Source organism: Lepeophtheirus salmonis, chromosome 2 (genome assembly GCF_016086655.4).
Source record: "Lepeophtheirus salmonis chromosome 2, UVic_Lsal_1.4, whole genome shotgun sequence".
NCBI lineage: Eukaryota > Metazoa > Arthropoda > Copepoda > Siphonostomatoida > Caligidae > Lepeophtheirus > Lepeophtheirus salmonis.
In genome coordinates, this window is record NC_052132.2 from 30730928 (window position 1) to 30753685 (window position 22758).

Below are 22758 nucleotides of genomic sequence, written 5' to 3' on the forward strand. Positions count from 1 at the left end.
AGAAAATAAGGAATTAATAAAAAAATATTTGCCTAACAAAATCCATCAATATTTCATTCTTATAATGCTAAATTAATTTTGGTTACGATATGTGCAAATTTCCGTCACTCAAAAGGGTTATATAGAATAGTTTTTGTTTGAATTTCCCATAATTAAGAAATTTTTGCTTTTTACTAGAAGATTAAATATTTTAATTTTTTTTCCCAAAAAATATAATTTTTTTTAGAAAACATAGGATTTTTGAAATTTCTTTCTAAAAATTATAGAAAGATTTTATGTTTTTTTTCTATACATATTTATATTTGAAATTTAATTTTTTACATTTTTTCCTAAAAAAAATTAATTTTTTGTGAACAACTGTAGATTTTTGATTTTTTTGGCAAAAAAATGAACCTTTTTTTAACTATCTGTCAATTTTTGAATTTTTTTCGCAAAAATTTAATTTTTTGTGTAGATTTTTGGAATTTTTATCAAAAACATTACTTTTTAGGAAATTTTTCCAAAAATTTTAAAATTTAAAATATTTTTTAAACAATTTAATTTTTTGAGAATACCTAAGGATTTTAGAAATTTTTTCAAAAAAATTCATTTTTGTTAATATTCATGAATTCTTGAATTACATTTGTGTTCTACGACGAATTATCGTCAAGTCATATATTGAAATAATTCTGATGAATCTTTTGAAGATACCACAAATTGAAATTAAAGTATCAAAAGATTAAGATCACAATAAAAGATGTTGATAAATTTTTTTTACAAGACAATATTAAAGCTAAATTAGTTCTCACTTACGAAATGAGGGGTATAAACTTTAGTCAATATTCTGGGATATATCAAATCATCCTATATATCCTATAGAATATATATAGGATAATTGACCAAAATATGCCTTATGAATTATTGAGTTATTTTTGTGCAATATTTGGGGCTCCCAAAAGTTCAAAGAGTAATTCTTTGATAAAAAATAATAATAATTTGTCAAAGAAAAAATAGTTCATTTTTTTTTGTCGTGACCAAGAAAAAATTATGGTTTTAGAAGTAAAAAAATAATCTAATATAAAAAAAGGTCATTTGATCAAATCCTTTTTTGGAAATCTAAAACTGCAATAAATCCAGGGCCAAATCCACAATCCCCCCCCCCCGAAGAAAAAAAAAAAGTATATGTATGTAGACGCCCTTGTACATATCTCAATTTCTTGATTTGTGTTCAAGATTGTTTTTGCGATATGCACAAGACATGAATACATAATTTGAACTGAACAAAATTATTTCCTTAGGGTGAAAAAATTATTATTTTAATATTTCTTCTCATAATATTTTTATGTCTATTAGTAAGTGACTTTAAATGATTTTACTTCTCCTCACTTCCATCTATGAACCTATGTATATGACTTCATATCCTCCTTCCATTACTTCCTTATGGTTTAAATATTTCAACCTTTTTGATGATTAAGAATTTCGACTGATGATTACTATAAAATGTTTTTTGTCCTTGAAGTTAAATATAAATATAAACATACATACCATTATACAAATGTACATAGGTATGTATTTAAGAAATAAATAAAAATTATATGTACTTATATATATACAGTGTACATATAAAAAGTGGAGAGGGTAAATCTGGACAATAGTTTACATTATCTGAATGATTATATATCAAGGCATCTACAGGGGGTAGCCTCAAGGGGTTGTACCCCTCCAAATCAAAAAATGTTTGCTTATTACTAGAAAACTTAATATTCGCGTTTTTTGGAAAAAATTAAATTTTCTATGAATAGCTATGTATTTTTCATAATATTTTTTTTTTAATTCACGTTTTGTGAACATTTGTAGATTTTAGGATTTTCCCCCCTATAAATTTACTGTTTCGTTAAAAGCTTTCAATTTTATAATTTTTTATATTCAAATTTTAATTTTTTGAGAATAGTCTTAGATTTTTGATCTTTTTAACAAAAAAAATTACTTTTTTTGCCAATAATTGTTGATTTTAGAAAAAATGTGCTATTTAAAATTTAATTTTTGGATGTTTTTTTCAAAAATCTTCCAAAAATCACCCCCCTCTCCCCCAAAAATATATGTATACATAATCCTTAATCATGTGTGCAAATACATTTATATTCAATATAAATATGTGCTGCGTCAACATGAAAACTATCCTGAACAAAAATGAGAAAATACCAATTTTTTTACTTCATATATATATATATGCTGTAGTTATTCGAAAGATTTCCAAAAAAAATCTTGATGCAAACTCCCATGTAATTTTAATAACTATTCCCAATGCTGATTGCAATTCTTTAATATTTTAAATAATGGCTAGGAAAAAATTATATAGTTATAAATTTTTAAGAAATATATTTGATAAATTACACCAATCAAATATCTTGTAAGTTTGTAATCCAAAACAAACAAAACATTCATTGTCCAAATAATAATTATAAAAAATACAAACAAATCAATGTAAGAATTTAAAATATTATAAGTTCTAATTACAATAACGAAGGAGGAAAAAAACAAACCGTTATTAACAAATCAGATCAAGAAATGAGGTTCTCGAGCGAGTTCTGACAAGTAAACGTGAGTAAACACTTTATATTAGTATAGTCATATTGCATTTAATTATAGTATTAGTATTATTTCCATTCGATGGAGAGGGAGCCCAGAATTAATATTCTTTCAAAGACGTATTCACAAAGCCAAGAAGAGAGTTCCTGGTACTTGTGCTTCAGAGTGCATATTATACCTCGCACAATGGAGATTAGCCACTCGGTTAACAATTTAAAAAGGAGTAAATTACGGTCTACGGTCTGAATATAAATATTGGTTCAAATGGCTCTAAAAATAATCACAAGAACCCAAAGGAAAAAAAAATCTGCTTTGGACTGAGTATTAAAACTAATAATAAATAAGTAATTTAAGAAATTAATATTTTGTGTACAAAATATATCCCTGGGACAAACACTTTAAATTTCTTCTAAATTAAGCCCTCCTTCATTTAATAAAAAAAACAGAAAATACGTAGAGTTTAAAAATAAAAATGTTTTACGTTCTATAAATAGTGATGAATTGATGATTAATATTTATATATGTATTAGTGATAGGACAATTAATCGTAATCAAAATCATTAATCACGTGTTTTTCTGGAATTGGGATCGGTATTGGGAAATTTTTTTGAATTTGCGATTCCAATTCTTATTTATAACTGGTATTTAACTATTTATTACTTTTATAAAACTTTAAAAATAGACACCACCCTCAACATTAAATAACTTTTGCTTGTTACGAGATAATTTAATTGCATTTTTAAACTTTTTTTTTCAAAAAATTTAATTTTCTGTGAACACTTTATTTGATTTTTTTTTTTATTAGAATTTAAAAAAAAAAAATTTTATATAAATATAATTTTTATTTTTATTTTGGAAATAACTATGGGTTTTTGAAATTTTATTCAAAAAAATTTAATTTTCTTAAAAGTGAGGATTTTTGAAAAAAAAAATTATTATCGAATTGTATATTTGTACTTTTTTTTTCAAAATAAACACTATTTGAAATATAATTTTTGAATTATTTTTCCGAAAGAATTCAATTTTTCAAATTTTTTTATATGCTCCCCCAAAATTTAATCATGTGGGTTATCCTAACAGCAAAATCGCATTTTTTAACGATTATGTCAAATATGAAACTGGGACTTTTTGGGAATTGTCCCATCACTAGTATGTTTACTTAATTTGCAGTTAAAGAGTCAGTAACTATTAATTACAAAAGTGTATTTGTATTTAATTTGCGTGAATATGTCATTGCATGTGTCCTTGAGTGAAAAAATCATATTGTGTGTATAAATAAAACTCCAAGTTTTAGCCACTGAGAATTGCCAGTACGAGTATATTTAGTGTGTCAACATAAAATAATATTTTAAAAAAATCATGAAAAACTTTAAATATTTTTTACTTCATATACATACAGCCCAATATTTCATAATACATATTTAAGTCAAGTAAAGGCTTGATATTCATATTTGTCCATGAGACAAGATACTAAAGAATTTTAATTATAATTTAGTGCCTTTATTTGATTTGAGATACTTTTATTAACTCCAAAATGGCCTTCCAAATATAATCTGTCCCAATCTTTTATTGTGATTATCAATTTTTGCTACTTTAAGTACAATTATCAGGTCTTTCAAAGACAAAATAAGAAGAATTTGTTAATAGAGATAGACGGTAATTTATTGGAAAATACATAAAAATGATGTTATTTACACTTAATATTGATTCTGGCTTCCTTTATTGTATATAACACAAAATCTTATTTTTTTTAAATTGCTCATATTTTAATTTTATTATTAATTTTTTCACAGGAAACAGGATATACAATTTGATGTAAGAATATTTCCATTTGTAGCTGTAGAGCCTTATTTTTCCCGAAACCCGTATAGATAGTAAAACACTAATCTAAATAAATAGTGCTACACCTAATTTAATAATGAATTTAAATATGGGAAACAAACAATTCAACTTTATTTACCACCTAATTCTAAGATATTCTTACTTGGTTTTCAAGACAGCTATATTGATACAGAGCTTTGAGATATTTAGATGATGACATTCAACTTCAAGCGTTAGAACATAGTAGGAAACCCCACTTGTTAGCTTGAAGAGATGCATGGTCCTGGAGTTATATTTTTTCTACTCAAGGTGTCTCTTTTTATTGTAAAACAGATGACGTCACAATGCCATTTTTCGTAATGACGAATGCATTTTAGAGAATTCAGGGAGACTGAGTACAATGTTAGTTATTGAGTAGTAGCAGGCAAAAAATACTGCTAAGAACAATATCTTGTTCAAATATGTATCAAATAAGCTCATTTGGCTTAAAGCTTAAACACGGAGTTACCTTGATAAGAAATTTGTTTTGTTATCAGCTGCCAATCCCCTCGTCTCGCTTTCTACGTCATGGCTGTTTCATAAATTTATTATTTTAACGAAATAATAAACTATTTATATTTATGGTCCTTTCCATAAGGACAAGATTACAATTTCTTGTTGATCCCTCGTAGTTGTAATAAATATATTGGTTATTTTATCATTTCAAAGAAAATTTTTGGGTATCATATACAATTAGAAATGTATAGCTAAGTTTTTAATAGACCATTATTTAGCACTATTAGAATACAGTATCTAAGTAGAATTTTAATATTAAGCAATATATATATACCGGTAGTTGCATAAATACGCAGACTAATTTTTAAACGCTTATATCTCGAGGTTCCGTGACGGGAAAAAATTCCAGCACAAGTAACTCGGTAAATCTTTTGGCTTTGTTTTTGTTTTTCTTACTCGCATCAAACAAAGTCGTTTACGATGAATGACGAGGCCAAACGTCATATGGTTGCCTCTCTCCTCTGCGCTGGTAAGTCTGTCAAGGAGATAATCAAGGACACTGAACTATCCAGGACTACTGTGTTTAAGGTCCAGAAGCTTGTCAAGGAGAGAAAAGATCTGAAAGTGGGTGCCCATACTTCTGAAATGACTCAGGATTGGCTCGCTGCCAACATCCCATTTTGGAACAAAACATTTGGCCACCTCAATCACCTGATTTGAATCCCCTTGACTACAGTGAATGGTGGCAAATTGAGAAGAGGGCCTGTGCTACCCGCCACCCGAATTTGGACTCATTGAAGGCCAGCGTCAATGAGCAATGGGCAACCATGGAAGAGCATTACATCATCAATGTCTGCAAGGGCTTCCGTGGGCGCTTGGAGGGTGTCATACCAGCTGATGGCGGTTAATTTCAGTAATTATATTAAATTTTATACCGGAATAAATTCTCTAATATATAATTCTCAAAAAAAATACGTCATACGAATTTTATTACACATTTAATTATTTGCCGCAAATATTCCGCGTATTTATGCAGCCTCCGGTATGTAAAACCATTTTAAAATTGTAGACAAATAAGTAGTATAGAGAGCTTAAAAGATAAATAGTCGTAGGTGTGATTAATTCATTTGGCTAATGATTTTGGGACTTTTTTCTGTTTCTTTTTTGAGGAAAGGTTGTGTGATACAATAAAGTTAACGTTGTGCTAATTCAACTGACTTCTCAAATTTTTAAATAAGTTTTCACATATGAAGAATAAAATTTAAAAATAAACCAAAATATCTTTACATTTCAGATAAAAACTTGGAGGTAGAAAATAAAAACAAACCTCACACCATATTTAGCAAGACTCAAGCAAGATTTACATCGATGTCGATCATCAAATCTACTATAATGTTATTATATACTATAATTATAACTTTCAACAAATCCTCATGCTGCTTAGATGCTCTATCATCAACAATACAAGAATGATAATAACAGTTTTGGAAAATAATAAAGACTCTTTAAATTACTGACTTGGAAAAAAAAAATCTCCAATGCGTTCTGGTCACATTTTATACACCTTATATTTAACCCATGTATATGTAGAGTTTCTACTTGTTGTTAATCTGAGCAGAGTTTTTTATTTTCTAAAGCTGTTATAATACATTTTTATTATTGAAGAGAGAACAAATAAATGCATATAAAGTAATCACATATACATGTGCTCATGAATGACGGAGAGTAACATCCAGGATTTGTTGGGGAGTTTTAATTATAAGTTATTGTTGAAGCCAAAGTAGAATTGGGGCTTTACATTAGAGTAATCTGGTTGATAGATACGGAGTGGGATTTGTGTTTATTTCTAGCTTTTTTAGAGCAGTTAACCAGATAAAACGTCATGACAACTAAATAATGTTGTGTCAGCCCTTAGTTATTCGGTCTAGTCCACTCTTAGGAGAGTTCATATCCGTCCTTGGTTGAGTGACATCATCAAGGACATATCTTCATAAGTTTTTAGAACTGATATGCAGGAATAAACTGGACTGAGAATTAAATGGACGGGACTGCAGTCTTCAGGCCTAAATAAGGACTGGCAAGGCACTATAAATAAGCTGCCACCTCTAAGCGTTCTTCAACTGTTATATTTCTCCCTTTTATTTTTGTACTCAAAATGCCAACGATTTATAACTTTGTCAATTTATACTAGTTTTTTAGAAATAGAAAGATAAATTTTTTTCTGAAGCTTCGAAATACATAATTCATGAAACGTTAAGAATTATAGCACCAACAAAAAGGTAAAATAGTAATCCTAAGAATTATAAGTATTCTGTTCTATACACATAGATAGGCAATTTAAATATATGTATATTATATATACCAAACATAGGTATACTATTCCACATTAAGATAACTTCCTTGGTGATGAGTGAGAGAATTATATTTTTTTGTAGGTTTTTATACGTACCTGGTTATAAAATGGGCAATAATGAAGAAGATCAAAAAATATTTTTACTAGACGCTACAAGTGGTGTAATCAATTATAATTATTGTCTAAATAAAGTTTATCTTAAGACCTCTTATTTACTCATTTTACTTTGTAGATGCATGTTAAAATACATTATATAAATTGGATGGTAAACACTTATGAACACATCTTTGTATATTCATGTTCCTACATTGGTAATTCAAACCTCCTTTATAAAGGATGGTCTATTGAAATCTAAACACTTACCCATTCAATAATTAATGAAGGTTGAGTGTTTGAAATTAATTCATATTTTGATATATTCAAGTATATACAATTAGTAACAAAAAAACAACAAATCTAAGCTCTTTAGCCTAGAAAATGACACTTGTATGTGATCGACAAATTTCTATTCGGTCATTCCAAGTAGTTGGGCGTTTCGAGGACCACTATCTACGTCGTCAGCAAGTCTGAAACGTTGGAGTGGAAGAAAGTTTATGTTAACAAGGCCAGACTGGACCCAGAGGATTTTAAAAAAAACCAGCCCAGGTCAATCCCATCAAGTTCATTAGGACCCATGCAAGAGATCTCGGGGTTTCAAACCAGACAATCAAGATAGCTATCAAAAAAGTAGGTTGGAAATAGCCTTATGAGGTTGGCACTTTTGACACCAGTAATGAAAGACAACCATCTCTTACGTTGCAACATTGAAGTTTTTTTTGACACTTCCCCCCCCCCTTCATACCTTATGACAATGAAGGCCTGCAGTGTCCTTCATCCAAACACCAAGGCCCTTTTAGCCACTCTCAGAAAGCAATGGCATGTCATGACAGATGAGTACATCTGCAGTGGGTGCTAGGCCTTCTACCAACACCAGATCTTGTGGACGCTGAAATTTTCTTGGGCAGACAGATCTTCATTATGGACCAGGCCCTAAGCCAACAAGACCATTCAAATAAGTTAAGAAGACATACAGAACATATCATCCAGCTGCTCAGGTCATGTACCTGGGAGTTATTGCGTTTGATGACAAGAATATTGGCTCATACTTCTTCGAGCAATAGGAAAAAGTCGTACTCCATATTTTGAGGTTGACTGTCCTCCAGATAATGAGTATAAATTATATCAAGGGCAATTATGTATGTACTCTGGATGTCTTATACATCTCCGAAGGCTCAACAGTTTTGCCTGTAAAACTTTGCCTCTTACAAAAAGACAAAGTCTTTTGGCGGCATCCTTGTCTTATCTCAATCCTCTTAACTAAAGTGGCTGAGGGTTTTGGAGGCCAAAATTGTAATATTTATAACTCAATATGCACTAGTTGAAGACTAAAGTCATGCAGCACTAAAAGTAAATTTCCAAGGAATACATCCAGAAGACTTGCTCCAGGTTTGGTTCTTATATCGTGAATGATGTTGTTTCCAAGGAGAGCCCCATTGAGTTATGCTAGTTATTTTATAAATAAATATTATCTATAAAATGTAATTTTAGTTATATATTCTACACAGTTTTAAAAGTGACCAATTTCGGAAAAGTTTCCTCATGCACCCTGTACATACACGGAATGAAAGATCGAACTGTACATGGAAACAAATATCACCTATAATTTTGATTTTCATTCATTTTGTTTGCACCTTAATCAGTGCCATTGACTTCTCACTTTGTTAGACTAAGTGTAATATTTTTCTAATAAAGTTCTAAGTTGGCATGACTTTGAGGTCACCATGATATTATTTGCCCCCTCCCCACACTTGCAAATACATCCCGGCTGCGCTGACCTTCCATTTATGTAGATAATAACTAACATAATAAGTATCCAAACTAATAACTCGTTTTTCAACTCAAATATGAATCTCCTCGTGAATACGGATATTAACTTTGTATTAAAAACACAGACAAAAAACTAACTGTTCATTCAGTTAGACATATTTACCTTGATTAACCAATAACGGAGCTTATGTAGTTTTTTTTACCATTTTATGTATATTTATATTCAATTACATAATTCCTATTTTGACTCCTTCAAATAAAATTATTGCCAGTATTAATCATTTTAAATATAATCCATTTTTTGGCCTTTATTTCTAGTGGAAATAATTATCAATTTTTATCTATTAATAATTGAAATCCATTCATACCTAATGGATTATTTAAAATATTGATTTAATCAATGTAATGAAAAGGTTCTCAAAGTTGTATTTGTTGCAATATCGTTTTATGAGAAACATAGTATTTGCATATTTCTTTGACAACATTTTTTTAAATTATGGTGAAAATTTCAAAATATATACATGTTGAGTTGAGATCTCTGACCCATACTGATTGTAAAGTATGTAGCCTAATGGAACTCTAAATATCCGGAATAAAGACGACATTTTTCCTTCTCCCAAAATGAGTCAATTTTTATTTAATGAGTACAACAATATGTAGATATGAGTAAAATATGGGCTGAATACATGTATAGAGTTCAACATTTTTTCTAAAATATCAATAAACCAATATATGCAACGATGGGTGATTTTTCATTACCCATTTTAAATTCTAACAATTATTTTTTTCTACAAAAAGCTCGTTTCGTACCACGGATATCGTTGAATATATTATTCCCAAGGAATTACCAACGAAATATGTTTCTAAATACAAACTATGCACTAAACCTTTATTCTACCATCCAACCTCTCCTCTAAAAATAAGCAGAGACAGTCCTAAAATCATTTGTTAGTTAGCCAATTAATTGCAAAATATGTAATAATTAGTTCAATAATTGTTGTTAATTGTTATAAGTTTAAAAGGAGCTCTAACTTCAATTCAATGAATCGATTGATCATGAGAAAAGAAGTCGAAAATAAATGATAATTTTTGTGTAATGGAGATAACTCCGTGTATGTTCATAACGTGTATATGTAATAGAAGAAGAATATATGACTCAAGTGGGAAAAATGTCGATAGACTTGTATATACCTATAATACAATGACCTAGACATCTAAATATAAAGTCTTCACTTATTTATAGAATGCGTCTCAGTTTCTTACCTTAAATAAGTCCATGATCTTCAAAATCTATTCAACTTCATATAAACAATATGATACACAAAATGAATAAGTATGTACTTTGCCTATTTGATGATACACTTCCACTTTAAGAGAATGAATAAATATACAACTCCAACAACATCTCATGTAAGGAAAAAAGGTAATAATGTAAGATTTGTTTCTTCTGTTCATATTTTTGGTTTTATTTATTTTTGAATGTATGTATGTACTTTTTTTCACATACGAGTTGCTCCTCATGGTCTGGAGTAAATAAATGAGCGCGCGTTCTTATGTGGTTATATTCTACATACAAACATACATGTATATAGAGCTGGACACTTTTTTGTACGAAAAAAAAAGCACAATAATATAATACTGTATTGACTTGACACAGTTTTAAAGCGTAGTATACAATATGCATATCTGTTAGTGTTGAGACTCGGTCTGAAAACTTTTTTTTTTTTTTCAATTCAGTCCTTAGGGTTTTTTTAGAACGATATTTTGGTGGAAACGAACGTCATTTTAACTGTCGAACAAAATGTATATTGTAGACTTTAATTCAATCTGTGAACCCCAAATTATCTACAAAAATAGTCATTTTTTCTTATTTCTTAAATAACTGACATTGTTCGATAAGAAAAAAATTGTTTAGGAGCAGATCAATACTGATTTTTTTTTCTTTTTTTTGCCAAATTATACTACAAGATTAGTTCAAACCAAAATTTTACTGAATTAGTTAAAATTATAATACTCCCAGACCGATTAAAATTTTTCTGATCGAAATAAATCACTAATATATAATTATTCTGGTTATATATTGTATAGGATTAATATATAATTTGGTCTGGACCGGTCTTATTGTAAAATCTATGATATGGTCCTATGTCATTTGTTTTTATACAGAGGGAAGGGGAGGCCCAAAACTAGCAGTAGCATTAATTTAATTTTATGTCTGTTATTATTGATTCCGTTGTGATACGCCATGGACTCAACCTTCATCGTCGAAAGATGCCAATATGTTTGTTAGCGTGTCTAGGCTGCTATTGCTCGCAATGAAGGATATATTGCATAGAAATAGATCTAAATATAGTAATGAAATGTATCAAAAACTGGTTTTGAGTTGTATTTTCTTTAACTGATAAAAATCCCATTTTTCGTAAGTTAGCCATGTTAATTTGTTGACAACTCTATAGAAAAGAGAAATGCAAATTGTTCTTGTACTTTTTTATGAAGAAAAAATCTGATACAATATTAATTTCAATCCACTACCGAAATATCAGTCTCGAAAAAAGTACCTTTCAGACCGAACCGAACAAATGTTGGGTCTCCGACCGAGCCTTAACACTAGTATTATACTGCAACATTTCTTTATATGTTTATATAGGTATTCCTTGCTTGTTATTTCAAAATACTGGCTTGAGAGACTCAGTGAAAGTAGAAACAACAAAAACATTGTTATTTTGATGAAAGTTTGTTTACTGATTATTATTTGACTGATAATAATCATAGCCAACATCAAAAATATTCCATATTATTTTCTTTTGTATTAAAAATGAATGTGCATACAATATCTTTTACATAAAAATACATAGAAAAAGTATATTTTGATTTGGTTGTTGTTACTTTATTTTTGTTTAAAATATTCATTTTGACTTATAATGGTGTTACAATTCGTTCTCAAAGTTTTGAATGGGTAGATGATCCTAAAACTTTTTGGAAACCGATCTTATTTGGTCTCTGGATCGGTTAAGTAAGGTTTGTTTTATGTAAAACTTATGCCTGGGCCAATATTTTACTAAAATGATGTCATACTAAGTTTTAAGGTGACGAGACATTTTTTGATTCACTTTCTTAAACCGATTGAATAATGATAAACAGTTTGAAAAAGATTATGTATTTTAATTAATAAAATATCGATATTTTTTAATTTCGAAGGAATCATTAATTATTGGACCAAATGAAAATTAACCTTCTCAAGAAATATCTTTTATCCTATGCATTTTTTAAGCTGTCAATTTTTATATTCCTCTTTTCCCTCTTTGTTCTGAAAGTTGATTATTTGAACTTGGATTAGCTACGAGGAATATACCTTTTACTCACTCTTGTAAAAACATGATTTTTTGTCAAAATCTATCCCAAAACATTTGACACCTGTTTTAGACTTCTTGATGTCTATATATATATCGATTTTGAAAGTTTCAAAAAAATATATTAAGGCGTTTTTGTATATTTTATGCCGAATTTTCGGTTTGTTTATTGGCTAAAAAAACAAAAACGTTTGAGTTGCAATAAGTAGATGACATTTCCAAGTTTGAGAAACATTTATAAAATAAAAAGTGTAGTAAATTTTTATTAATAGAAGACTTTTAAAGTATCAACAAAAAGCAGTATTTAAGCACACCATCTTAAACCATTCAATTCCTATAGTAATAATTAATTTATTTTTTAGAGGTAGTAAGATTATCCCCAATTAAAATATGTTTATTCTCCAATGTATTTGATTAATATTTATTTATTAAGTAAGTAATCAAATCAAATCATTGATGAAATTTTTTTGAAATTTTCTTGCATCTAAAATATTCATTACTTTTTATGGGTACTCAAACAATTGACTTAACTATATTGAATTTTAAAACAATTTCATGCAACCTTTATACATATCTTTTAAATATTATGTAAAAAAATTAAAAGTTAAACTAATAATACAATCAAAATCAAACTTTTTTTATGATAAATCTTACGGACGTTCCAAGACCTAAATTCAGTTGCAATGTCAGAAATATTTCTATTTTATTTGTTAAAAAGGATCCTTTCGATTAAAAATAGATATTAATTATGTATATATTGTTATTCTTCTAATATAAAATTAATATTTTTAAAGTCATGGTTCAATTTTTTATTTATTATTTCTCTATTTTTGGGAATAGACCAATTGATTTTTAGTTCTTTCTTTTTTTTTTTTTTCATAATTATGTCAAAACATGTTCTTTAAACTATGTTGCATATAATTGTTTATATTTTTTCCTAATTTTAAAACATCTTTTTTCATCTGTTTATAGATATTTGCTCAAAAGTTAAATGTACAAAATGTTTGTCATTCAGAAAAAATAATCCTTATAATGTTTGAATGTCGATGATTTTTTATATTGACTGAATAATTGTGACTTGAACATACTTATTCAAATTTTATTTTCATTCAGATTTAGAAAATTTTATAATTTTTTTATTTTGAAAACTAATAAATTAAAAAAAACATATCCAGACAGTTTATGATTACATTTCAAATTTCCAAAAAAGATTCCTATATAGTAAAAGTACTTTCGCCTGTTATAATGAATAGCATAAAAATGACAATTAAGTGTAAAATATTCCACGGTATTTTCGGATAGTTTAAAAAAAAACCTATGAGTTATTCAGTAAACCAATACATCGGCAGGTCGAATAAGTTAATTAGTTATAGGTAGTTTTAATCTATAAAAGTTCCTAATTATTACATATATATTAATTAATAATAAAATACATTAGTCATATAAATATTTTTTTAATTGATAAAACTAGGTCAAAAATCTTTAAATAGCCTAGCCTTCTAAAATCCAGACGATGCAGAAGCAACCATTTTTGAAAGTTCCATTTCTTCTCTCACCCTTAATTAGTCTTTTAGTTATCAATTAAATTTAAAACTTCTACGCTTAAACATAACATTGGATAAAAATATATAATTCATTATAAAAATATGAATAATTTAAATGATCTTAAATTTTACATTGTAGCTCGATATTGAATTAAATACATAAAAAAAAATTAAATGATATAATTTACAGCAATGTAAAAAAAACCTGATTACATTTTGCAAAAATATTGCTTGTAAAATAAATTATTTTAAAATTTCATAATCAGTTTTTATTTAATATTTCGGAGAAAAGATGAAAAAATAATGAACTTGTTTCACAATAGTCTGCATTATACAATTGCAATTTACATTTTTGTGGCAATAGCTTTATTAATGATCGATTAATAAAGAAAAACTGGAGAGCGCACTCTAGATGAATTTATTAAATGTTTACTAAAGAAAGGATCTGTATAAAGGAAAAAACAAGTTTAGCGATTAGAAATTGGAAAAATGGATGTTGCGTCCTCTTTTTTATTCCCTCTGAAGTAAGCATCCTTGTCTACTTTTAGTGTAAATTATTTTAAAAATGCTTAATAAAATAAATATATGGGTTGAATTTATTTGTCTTGCACAAATATTATTTTAAATGTTGACGGTTCTCCGGTTTATAGCAGTAATTCATTTTCCTCCTCCAAAATCATGAAACAGGTATCAGGTTTACATAAGCATGGATGTGAATTCAGTAATACCATCAGTCTCGCTCCTGTGTTCTCCTTGAGCTCTTACAAAAACCGAATATACCGAAAACCAGGCTATGATGAAACTGTCTAAGGTCTCCCTTTTCTTTACTCCTATTGAATATATCACGGTAATTAAAAATCTATAATCTATATTCAGATGGTTTTTTTTAATATAGGAAGTAAGCATAAGCCATGTAATTAGAGCAATGTATACTTATACTAATAATCATTATTAATTAGATTACATTTAAATGTCAAATAAATGTATTAAAGTATGTAAAGACGAATGAAATATGGACTTTTAGAATATGTTTGATTTATTTATAAACCCAGGCTTGAATATTTAGTGGACCTTGAATTATTACTTTTCGTTTTTAAGCATCTTAAGAAGTGAAAATGAATGACTAATGGAGAAAACCTTTAAACGGTCTTCATTTCTTCCCTTCTTTTTTAGGTTATCAAAATACATCTTTTGTCCTTAAGGCCAAAACAAAAACCAAGTTGTAAAACGACGCCACGTGGTCAATTTGACCAAATTTTATTGACTCCAAGAATACTTTTTAGCAAATAAGAGTAATGAGGATACCATGAAGGACTCTATAACGAACTTTGCAGCCTTTATGTTTGCACAAGGGGGAAATCTACAAAAAAAAAAATATGTATATGTAGCGACGAAAAATTAAAAAAATGTTATTAAGTTACGTCATCTGTGGCATCTCAAAGTTGACATCTCGCAGGGTGGATAAATTTATTTTTGTAGCCAACCAAATATGAGCTAAAGAAAATCATATGATCGTCGTCTTGTTTAAAAAAAGAGAACAAACGAACCGAAATAAATGAACGAACAATCACCAAAGTTTAAACGGTAAAAGTGTGAATGAGTCCACTCTTAAGGATAAATACATAAGTATATTTATGCAGGGTAGCTGTGACGGGAAGATTGAAAGGGAGATAGAGAGTTATTACAGTCGCCATGGAGGAGAAATATCCCATGCGTCATATTTAAGTTTAGACTAAAAGAAATGCTCACTGCTCAAGTTTTGATTTGGATTTGGCTACAAAAGGAAGGTTGCAATGCTAATATTCATTTTCATCTGTTTTCAATGATAAATATTGGCTGAATCTTCTAAAAAAGACAAAGCAAATGCCAAGAGAATTATTGAGTCTGAAATATTGGTACGCTAGAATACCCTAACCGAGATTACCAATGACCTCATAATCAGCCAGATGACCATTTAAGGTATTAAACAGCGATTTGAAACCCATAGAAGTCTTGGCTAAAGCATTAAACCAAGTAGCGCATCGAGCACCGTTAGCCTGAGGAAATAGTATGGTCAATATTTGTCATAGTATTTTCGCAAGATGTCGCTTTTCTATGACGTCACTCAATTATTCATTGTACATAGTATTAATAAGTAATAATTTTAATACGTATATATCTTTTTTTGTCTTAACTACTTTATATTTACATATTATAATAAAGCAAATTTGAAACAAATTACTCCAAAATAATGGATCATTGTAGTGTCCGAGGATGCAAAAAAAGAACTGAGTCAAATTTCCAAAAGATTCAATTAAATATTTGCTTTTTTAAATTGACCATGCCCAAAAATCCAAAAGAAGTCGTAAGAAGAAAAAAATGAATATCAAATCTTAAATATCTTCTTAATTGGAAACCTGCTGACCATTCTGTATGTGAAAAGCATTTTGAATCATAATCCCTTCTCTGTAATTGTTTAAGCCAAAAGTATATGAATAATGAAGTAAATAAAAGTAGAAACAGTACAGTACTTGACTAATTCACTTAGCCAAGAAGATGAATTTGCACGTGGTTACGCTTCAAATGATCATTAAAGATGAATTGGGAGGAAAATGAAGTGCATGAAGGATGAAACATCTCATTAGGACGGAAAATCCTACAAATCCACCCTGTATTTATGTAGTGAAAGTAAAGTAAAACTCTAACTGCTGCTCAACTATCTTCCTTTATTCGTTTTGTCAGATGATGGGCATGAAAATCATCAATGTGATTAATAATGATTGAATGAGTAAATATGAAGTTACATACATATGTATGACGTACAAAAATATATTCAACAATTATTTAATATATCTAATGTCATTTATCATGGATTTGCATTTTTTTATTGCATATCATAATATTATATTATTTAATATATACTTATTACTAAATTATAATTTGAGAATATGTTCCTGAATGCAAAATGGTATAATATAATATAATGTGCATGGCATCATTATATTCATCAATTTCATTTTATTTATTTGAATAATTGTATTATTCTTTTACTTATAGACCAATCAATCATTTTCATCCTGAAGAAAAACAAATATCATAATCAATTATTTCTTGTTACAATAGTTATACAATGAATGTAGGGGAAACTGGGACCGTTTGCGAACCGCCTTGTTCTGAGTTCAACTACTCCTAGTTGGTTTGATTTGGATACAAGTTTAGACCATAATAACTTTCTAACCTTTAAATCTCTGTTTTTATATTTATACCTAACAAAATTGTATAAAAAAAAGGAGAATCCTTTAGTTGTCCTCCGAATAGGAATGTCGTACGGCCACTATTGTGTGTTTCCGTGCTTGGCGCATGCCCAAAGAAATTTTGAGTTTACAATGCTGTCAAATCAACTGTTACGATGCTGCCAAGGATTTTGAGGGCCTGATGGGTCGGGAGACCTGCAATGAAGACTCATGATCGTTCGTAGAGTAAAAACTCATTTACGACTTCCTGAAGCAAAAGAGAAGAGGAAATGAGGCCTCCTTGCTCACCGTATTTGAACCACTTGGACTACTATATGTGCAGAGTCTTAGCGAGAGTTCAATAAATATGTAAAATACACTCTAGACTTCTTGAAGGGATCCATTTTCGAGTCAGTGGTCCAGATAGACGGTTAATTCTTTATCAAGGCATGTGCCAAGCTCAGGGACAGTTTGGAGGCAGTGGATGAAGATGCAGGGGATTGGTTTGAGTAGTTTACTTTATTATGGACCCTTACATTCAAGAGCAAAAGATTTGTGAATTACTCAATTAATAATAATTAACTGAAAAAGAGGACCGTTGGAATGTGGACGGTGCAACTGTCCCTGGACATGTATTATATAAGTATTTTTTATATCTTTTTCCATTTCTTTTTACATCACTTTAAATGTATCAAAAATAATAAAAAAAGGAAAATAAATGAAAACTTTTACTTATCTTTTTCAATACGATTTATAATATCAGTTTATTGATATAAGTTTGTTTTACTTTGAATCCTGTTGCACACATCAGTCCAAGAAAGGTAAAAACTTTTTCAATTTAAAGAAATATTTAATATACAGACACGTGAATATTACATTCCTGTTTCAGTTGTTGTTTATAGAATAGATGCTGATTATATTTGGGTGTATTGCAATTTCGGTAAATAAAAAACTTGTGATCTAACGCAAGGGTTCCATAAGTGGGGATTGTAAAACACAGATGCAGGGGTCGCAAAATGTATTCCAAAAAACAAATAAAATTATTTATTTATTTTATATATGTAAGGACATTTTTGAAAGGCTTGACAGCAAATTAAGAGAAGAGGGACTTTTTTGGAACATTGCATTGTTGTGTCTACGGACGTGGCTGGAGCGATGCTGGGGGAAAGAAAGGATTGAAAGCAAGAGTATTACAAATGGCACTGCAAATCAATTTCATACACTGTATGATTTCTTTACAACCAAAACGCTTGAACCAGACCTTAGACATGTTTTTGACACTGCAGTTAAGATTGTTAACTATATAAAAACACGTCTACTTAATATGAAACTGTTTGCCTCTCTGTGTAATGAACTGGGATCAGAGCATGAAGTGCAGCTGTTCCATACTGAAGTCCAATGGTTCTAGCGGAGAAATGTGCTCAGCTGCCTATATAAGTTGCAGGACGATGTACGGCTTTTTCTGATAGAACATGGATCCCAGCTCGCCGAACACCTGCATGGATAACAAAGCTGGTGTATTTGTCCAGCATATTTAAACAATTAAATGGACTAAATCCGGCACTACAAGGTGAAAACAAAAACATCTTGGCAATAGATGACAAAATCTGCGCATTCAAGAGGAAACTCGAGCACTGGTCAGGGAGAGTGAGAGTGGAGAGTCTTGATATGCTTTCTGAGCTAGACGACTTAATTGAGGAAAATACACTTAGTCTCAAAACAGTGCATAATTTTAAAGCAGTGCACCTTCAGTCTCTCCTGGAAGACTTCAACAAGTATTTCATGAAGGAAACATCTCCATAGAAATATGACTGAATAAAATCATTCGGGATGATCATCTCACATCTTACCTGGAAGATGCATTGGTTTAGATGTCAGAACCTTACAACCAGCAATTAACACCACCACGCTGGTTGAGTTTTGGATTTTGGTCGAGAGAGAAAACCCACAGCTGCCCATGGCTGCTATGCATCTCCTAATTCCATTTGGGCCTATTTATTTGTTCGAAAAAAACGTTCTCGGCACTGACCTACATAAAAAATAAATAAAGATCGAGACTAAACATGGTGGTCGTCTCTAAAATAAACCCCATAATGGACTTGCACTGTTCCAAAAATTTTGCCCACCGATCTCTTTAAGTGTGTTTAAGAAATGTAAATAATAAGCTAAAGTACAGCAATAAGGTGTCTGGTACACGTTGTAAGCGGACAGGTCCTGTGTTTTTCAGACCAAACGTACCTGTGCACTTGTTTATAATTATATGTTCACTCAGCCTTGCTTTTTCAAGTTCCCTATATTCTGTGTGTATTTTATTTCTCAAATAGCAAAAAATAAATTCATCTCCATAAGGAAACAGGCTATTGTTATTTATTTTCTGTTGTATTAATGACCGTTTTGCATAGGCCAAAGGTAGGCCGCCTTTACTTTCGAAAAAGCCGTTTTGTCCCTTCTTCCCCCACATCAAATTCGTCTGGAGTTGCAAAGCATATTTGATAGCACAGATTATAAATTTTATATATAGTTATACTATATATATTAAAACTACATTTTCTTGCATTTACTAAAGTATTTCTCCCCCCACTTGTTTGAATTTGCAAATCGTTTAGGACCCGTGAATCGAGACATCAGTAGTATGAGCTACTATTTATGTATACTTGTACTACACCCCAGAATACCGTCACCCCATGTACATAGAAGCTATAAAAGTTATTCAGGTTGTTCATAATTTAATAATTTACTGTTAAATTAAACAATAATGATATCTGATCTTTTGATAAATGGTATTTAGGAGTGTTAGAAGATGAAGAGTCAATTTTTCACTTCTATACCTACTTACCTGATAAATCACCCAACTGCATTCTCATTCTTAAGTAATAATAGGAATACATGTACTCCTTTTAGCTTTGTGCATTTTCTTTATTTAATTTACAGTCTTAAATGAAATAAAAAAAACAACAACAATGTTATCCTCTCTATATACCAAACCTAGTATGTGCTATATAACTGTATAATTTCTTCTTTTTCTTCATAGGCTTTAAAATGACTTGCAGTATCAATTATAGTATTCTATAATCAAAATATATATAATAGAGTTTGTGCTGGTCCTTTATGAGCACCCACACTGTTGACTTTAGGATGCTGAAACTTTGCATGGGTACCTCTTTTAAGCCTGGTCAAGCTAAGACCGAAGTGCCCATTTCAGGGGGAGGGGTTGTAATTAGGGGCTTATTATACAACCAAGACACAAAATTGATTCTTTTAGCTCTACAAGACTAGATAGAGTGTTGAGTTATAAATCAAAGAGTGACCAGCGTCTAAAAAAAAACAACTATACGAAATATAATCTTTTTTAAATTTATTCAAACTAAAAAAAGTTATGGGCAAAAAATATAGATTAAAATTGGACTAAAGTTATTATTTTTTTTTAGGGGCAAAAAAATTGTCTTATAATTGAACATTGAATTCATAGATTAAATAAAGTTTGTATAAATTTATCCTAAAAATTCGAATGTTAACCGCTTTTTTGCCTAATTAGTGAAAAATAGCTCTGTGTAATTTTCCTAGTAAATTTGAATTTCGCTATTTTTGACAAAAATCAAAGATATATTTATCATTTCTACAAATTTTTGCATTCAGATATGTTGGTATATTATTTGAAGCTTATAAAACTTTTTTTATTATTAATAGTAATACTTATATATATCATACAGACGCCATATTAAATACTCGCCCGCACCGAAGGGGTATAAACAATAAGAAGGAATATTAGTATCCACCATTCCCTCCTTGGACCTAGTAAGGCATGCAACCTTAAAATTATCTACTAATCGTAAATGTATCGCTTTATTAGCGAGTCCACTCTACTCCATTATGAGGTCTGGTAGATTTTTTAGATTTTTCTTAGGATGCATTCTTGTTCCGTAATCCAACGTGGAATTCAGATTCTGAATTTGCACATCTCTTCTAATGGATGATTAAGTTGGAAGTATCCTCCTTCGATTATCTCGATTTCCCTTTTACGAGGCGTGACGTCATGAAATTGGCATTGAAATCGGAAAAATAAAATGATAATGTTGAATATTTGCTAGTACACCCACATCAAAAGTGGGAGTACAGAATGGAACAAAAAACCTTGGCGATGCATATTTTTTAAATATATATATTTTTTGAAATTATACAATATACATTGATTACTTTTCTAGAATATAAGCTATGATATTCTTCATCACTATATATGATGAATAAGTTATAAGTGTCTTAAGAAGAGTGTCGTTTTTCATCATTTTTCAGCTTAAAATTGGAAACATATCGAGTTCACAACAAGATACAGAATCAATAAAAACACTTTGACATAAGTTTTATTAATCCTACTTTTAATTTTAGGATTGGTTTAAGGGTAAAATATGAAAGATAATGGTCCCGAATTACAATAATCCCATTTTAATTTGGATTCATAGATAAATTCGATTATTGTCTTCAATTCATTTGTAACAAATCCTCTCCCCTCTAATTGATTCCCTCTGCAATCTAGTCGATGGCAGAGTAAGAAATGACACAAATTCCAAACGAAGGACCATGATTAATAAAAATTGATATAAAAATCTAAGTCAAATGCATTACTTTTTATATTTTATGATAGACATATAGCCAGCTCCTTTAAATCATACAACAGTCAACTTATAAAAATAGTTAAACGAAAAATACACAGCATCTGTGTTTACTTAAAAAAGGGAGCCGTCTAGGGTCAGAAGTTTTATAGTTACGTCATAGGCAGGCAAATTTTTGAATACATAATGGAGCTATAAGTACTAGTTTCAATATCAGTGATTTATAGGTAGCGCAGTTTTTTTGAGTCATTACCCGGGTATCACTATATTCCCACGTCATCGAACGATACTACAACCCTCTACAATTTCAATTTCGAAACATCATAAAGCTTTCCTGGACTTAAAAACGAATTTTTTTTGGATTCTTTGAAGTCCATTTATTTGTAGCGTTCCAACATATTTGAATTAGTTTTCTACAAAATATCATCCGAAAAAAATAATAAATAGTCACAAGTTTACGTCAAATACAGCAAATAATTGGGAGATGTTGTACCTATATTGTCATGATTATAAATTATTTATTTACATGTTCGTGCTTATATAGATAATTATGATCAAATTAATTGTTTCTTTGAGGATAATTTGGACAAGAAAATTAAGTTTAAAATATGTTGCATTTGTCATTGTTAAGACACACAAATTTGACTTTTTTCCTCTTAATATCGTATTATTGAATCATTTACAATTTATGTCTCTTCAACACAATAACAGGCAAGAATGAATTTTCTCAAAATGGTGTCTGGATAATATTTGTATTCTTACCCTGCTAATCATTGGCGTCTTTTTCCAAGACTCAATGAGATTCCTTGCTTGGCAATTGAGAAGATTGAAGGGGGGACAACCTGGAGTTGGCTTGTCTTCTTTGCTCTTTCCTCATTTGTGAGCTAGGCACCTTCTCTGAACGGACCTTAAACTGAATCCAAGTTCAGTAACAACAGCTTA

At 29.7% G+C, this 22758-nt stretch overlaps 1 long non-coding RNA gene across 1 annotated transcript in view; it reads right to left on the reverse strand.

Moving 5' to 3' along the window:
* Positions 1–10526, reverse strand: part of LOC121113681 (uncharacterized) — a 58652-nt gene extending 48126 nt beyond the window's left edge. Inside the window, exon 1 of the long non-coding RNA XR_011779019.1 lies at positions 10367–10526. This is a non-coding gene — a long non-coding RNA (uncharacterized lncRNA). The remainder of the gene's footprint in view (positions 1–10366) is intronic.
* Positions 10527–22758: the final 12232 nt, after the last annotated feature.